Consider the following 5,255-nt stretch of genomic DNA (forward strand, 5'->3'; position numbering starts at 1 on the left):
CCTTTGTTGGGTTGACCTCAATACCTTTGCTTGAGACGATGTATCCTAGAAGCTTCCCGGAGGTTACTCCAAAGACACATTTCTTTGGGTTGAGTCGAACATGGTATTGTTCCAATCTATCAAATATTTTGTCTAATATGTCGAGATGACTTCCTCTAGTGAGTGATTTTGCTAGTAAGTCATCAACATAATCTTCCATCATAGTATGCATCATGTCATGGAAGATGGTGGTCATTGCTCATTGATAGGTCACTCCTGCATTCTTTAGACCAAAAGGCATTACATTCCAGCAATATGTGCCCCATAAATAGGTGAAGGCTGTCTTATGTTGATCTTCTGGTGTGATCTTTATCTGATTGTATCCTGAAAAGCCATCCATAAGTGAAAGCATGGCATGTCCTGCTGTCAAATCCACTATGATGTCAATATTTGGAAGGGGGAAGTCATCCTTAGGACAGGCCTTATTTAGATCCCTGAAGTCGGTACAAATGCGAATGCCCCCTTTTGGTTTGCTGATAGGCACAATATTGGAGATCCATTCTGCATAATCAATTGGTCTAATGAAACCAACATCTAGGAGTTTCTTGAGTTCTATTTTGACTAGCACTGCAATCTGAGGATGCATCTTACGAGGTTTTTGCTTGACAGGTTTTGCTCCTTCTGCTACAGTAAGGTGATGCATGACTAAATTAGGATCAAGCCCAGGCATGTCCGCATATGACCATGCAAAGTTGATCTGACGCTTCTGGAAGAACTCTATAAACTTAGGCTATTCTTCTGGAGTGAGAAGAGATGCCAGATGTATGAGGTGAGGATTTTCAGGAGTCCCCACATTGTATTCTTTGGTTTCCTCGATGAGAATCATTGATCATTCCTGTTGTGTACTAGTAGGGAGAATGTCAAACCCTTCATCCTCAGGCGCCTCAGAGAGGTTTTCACCATTGGATACACTCTTTGTTTTTACTTTTGTTGGATCAAATAGTGCCACAGTGTGGTTTTCACTGGAAGATCCATGTTTTATTATTATATTTTTGTAGCTAAAAGGTTTGGCATCTGCCCCGAAGTATGCTGCGCTATTAAGTTCGATGGCGAATCCAACTTTGTGATCCCCGCTTGGTAGGTTATCCCTTAATTCCAAAAAGTCTATGATGGCCTCATCATTTTGGAAAAAGGCAAGGCATGGGGAATTTGGTTGGTTCCATTCGATGAGTTCAGGGTGGATAATGGGCATTACTTCATCGATTAGGTTAAGTGTGTTAGATGTATCAGTGAGGGTTAAGATGTTATGGTGAAAGTCGTTAATGGTACTCTCCCTGTTAGAATCAGGTGTAGGATGAGACGTAGGGTCTGTGGAAGATGTTTTCAGTTCAGGAACCCAAGTGGTCTTTATCTGTGCTTCTCCGTAAATAGGGATGTCTTTGCATGGTGGAGGTGGTGATGTGTCTTCCTCATCTGAAGTGTTAAGCTATACAGAATCAAATTCCCACTCATGTGAGTCGGTCTCTGAGTCACTTTTCAGCATCCGATTACTATACCATACTGGGATATCTTTTGAGTTAAATACTGCTGGTGTGATTGGTTGATGTACCTTTGTAGTGATCAATGTTGCAGGAAGGTCGATGGGGATTAAAGGATTTGGTACGAGGAGTATCGGTAATATTGACTCTATGGCTTCTGTTGGTACTGCTGGTGCCATGGATGCTGCTGCGGGTTCTGATATAGTTGCTGCTGCTAATGGTGCTGCTGATGGGATTACGAGTTTGTTTGGTGGGATGAGTGGCATTGGTGATGGTTGTGTTGGGATTCTGAGCCTCGGTGGGGCAGTTGTGATGGTGCTCAATGTTGCTTTGATAATGAAAGGTTTCCTCTTTGCAATAGGCTGACATAATGGTTTGTTGGGTTTTCCTTTGAATTTTAATTTAGGAAAAATCTCTTTTTCAAAGCCTAGGCCTGTATTACCTTTGGGCTTTAATTCCGACAACAAAGGTTCATGTCGTCCTTGTTTGCAATATCCTAAAGCACTCTGACCATCATACCCCATTCTTTGCATAATGAGGAGGCCTTTGCCATACTGATCCATAGGAAGTCTAACTTGTGGTATATCGGTGGTGATGGGATCTTTATAGATCCAGTCCACTAAGTCCTCCTCTTAGGTTTCTTCTTCTTAACTCTTTCCAAGGATGAAAGGTGTCAAAGCACATGCTGGCATGACTAGTGGTTGCTGGAGTACTTGCTGTGGTTTACCATGTGTTCTAGGAGAAGTGGGCATTTGTCCCACACAAAAGAGTTGACTCAAGTTGTATTCCCCAGGACCTTCCTCTGCTATTTTCATTTTAAGCTTTTCTTGCTTTGGTATAGTGGTGTTTGAACTGGCAAGAGAGGTGGGACTTATATATGATGTGGAAGAAATGGCTTCTCTATTATTAGGAATAGTAATCTCTGGTTGATGGCTGATATTATGGCAATATGCAAAGGGATTTGCATCACCCGGGATTGTGATCTCTACACCGTTATGTGGGAACTTGATACATTGATGGTAGTTAGATGGAACAGCTTGCATGGCATGTATCCAGGGTCTCCCTAACAATAGATTATATGGCAGAGGAAGGTCCAGAACCTGACAGATGATGTGCTTTACCACAGGGCCCACTCGGATTGGTAGTACCACAGCTCCTTTGGATGACCACTCTCATCGTCATAGGCTTTGATTGTGATCTTTTTATGAGGATCCACTGATTCTACTGCATATCCCAATGCTTTGACCAACTGTAGTGTACAAATATTCAGGCCTGCTCCATTATCGATCAAGACTCACTTGATCCTATGCTGGTTGATAAAGCCTTCAATGTGTAGTGAAGCGTTATGAGGTTGTTGGAAGCAAGAGTTGTCACTTTCAGAAAAAGTGAGACAAGGTGATGACTTTAGACTTCCAACCATGGCTTAAAATTGGTCTGTATTCAGATTTGTAGGGACTGACACCTCTTGGAGTGCTTGATCCAAGATAGTTTTATGAGAGGGCGATAGGCACAATAGCTCTAAAATGGATATAAGCACAGGCATTTTATCTAATTGTTCCACAAGATTGTACTCCTTTGGGATGGAGGTGGTGCCTTGTGGAGCTACCTTTATGGTAACCTTACCACGACGTGTAACAACATTGCAATTTGAGTTGGGATTTTTGAAGGTTATGGTTGCAACTTGTTCACTGGCATCATACAGATGATTTACAGTGTAATTATAAGCAGCCTACATATAATTTGTGGTTTTAGTGCCTCACTTGGAAGAGGAAGGACCCCTTTGATCTTGCGATGGAAGTGGATTTTTAAACGTCAGATGATCATTATTGGTTGTTTTTGGGTCATGTCCTTCAATTTCACTTTCTCCTCGGTCAATAAGATCCTGAATAAGATCTTTTAATCGGTGACAATTACTTGTCTTGTGTCCTCTTCCTTGATGGAATTCACAGTGTTCAGTATCTCTCCACCATGTGGGTTTGACCTAAGGCTCATAGTTTGATAGTTTAGATAGAGTGACCAAATTTTGAGAAATGAGTTGTCGCAATACTGTTTCAATGGGTTCCCCTAAGGGAGTGTATGTGCGTTTCTGTTTTTGCTGACGAGGTCTTGGTTCATCGTGAGATGTGATGTGACCTTGATTCAAAGGAACATTCATGTTGCTCTGAGGTGGAGGATTTTGTCCTGCAAACCGAACCACAGGTTGTGCATTTTGGATAGTCCGGGCATCCACAACCCCATCGTTGACGATATTCTTGTTTTTATTCCAGAAGCTTGGTTTATCGCTATTGAAGCGCGGGAGAGGGCCATCTTTTGGTTCATTATAGATTTTGATGAGTCCTTTCTTGATGAGTGCCCGTTCACACTTCAAACCCTTGGTGATCATATCATTAAAAGAGTCTGTGTCTTTGACATCCAGGTGAAATTCCATTTCTTCGTTTAAGTTGGAAATGAATATTTCCACTAGTTCTCATTCAGGTAACTGAAGAGAACATCTGCTAGACATTTGGCGCCATCATTGTAGGAATACTGAGAATAGTTCACCTGGTTTTTGTTTAGTGTTGCATAGATCAGCCATGGTGATGTCGCGTTCAATGTTATGAGAGTAATGAGCTAGGAACTTCTAGATGAGTTCCTCAAATGTTCTAATGCCACCGAATAGTCGGGAAAACCATGATGTGGTTGTTCCTCCCAGGCTTTGGGGAAAAAGGTGCATGAGGTATGTGTCTTCATATGCCACTTCAAGACAAGCGGAATGAAATTCTCTGACATGATCACGTGGATCTCCCTTTCCTCTATATTTTTCAAATTTGGGTGTTTCGAATCCTCGTGGAAAGGGTGGCATATAAAGATTCCTATCAAAAGGATAGGGACAGATGTCATTGAGTGAGAATTGGTTAGTTTTGACACCACTATGAAGTTGTTGGGCAAGATTCTCGACTTGTTCCCTCAAAATCTCCATTTCATTTGGAGGAGGAGGTGGTGGGTTACCTCGAGGAATGTTATATCTGATGGGATCTCTACCTCTTTCCTCTTCATGGCGACTTTGTCTTTCGGATGCTTGTCTTAATTGGGAAAGATCAAAGTCAGAGGGGAGTTTTGCTCCTTCTTGAGCGAGCTTTAAAAAGTGAGCATCTTCATTGCTCCTGAGTATTTCGTCAAAAAGTCTGTTAAAGAGAGGGTTATGCTGGGCCCTTTCTATTGTTGCAGGAGTGGGAGTACTTGGGTTTTCATCATTTGCATTTCCTCCAAGTGCTTCTTGAAATTCATTGAGATTTTCCTCTTCTTCTTCTTCCATTTCTATTTCTCGTTGCCTTGACTGTGATCAGGTTTGAGCCAATATGTTTACAAGCTTTTGTTGAAGTTGTGTGAAAATGATGATGAGTTTTTGATGAAATGAAAGATTGATGGTTGGTGAATTGTGTTGCATGTGGATCTCTAGCACTTTTAAGGTAGATGTAACCGAAATTCCTTCTTTGAATTGCTTGTTTGTTTGATAAGTTTGGATGTGATAAGGTGTAGAGAAATTTGAGATGTGTTACAGATTGAACTACCTAGTAATAAGAGGATTCACTCATAAACTAGTTTTAACCTGCGTAGATGTGTCTCTTAGGATAAGCTTATCCTAGATGTAGAAACAATCTAAAAAGTGATGTGATGCATTTGATTCAAGTAATGTCTAAAAAGAGAACTTGGAGAAAGAACCTCTTAATGTTTTGAGAGTTGGAACGGATTGATGAT

The sequence above is a fragment of the Cryptomeria japonica genome, chromosome 11, assembly GCF_030272615.1.
Source record: "Cryptomeria japonica chromosome 11, Sugi_1.0, whole genome shotgun sequence".
Classification (NCBI taxonomy): Eukaryota; Viridiplantae; Streptophyta; class Pinopsida; order Cupressales; family Cupressaceae; genus Cryptomeria; species Cryptomeria japonica.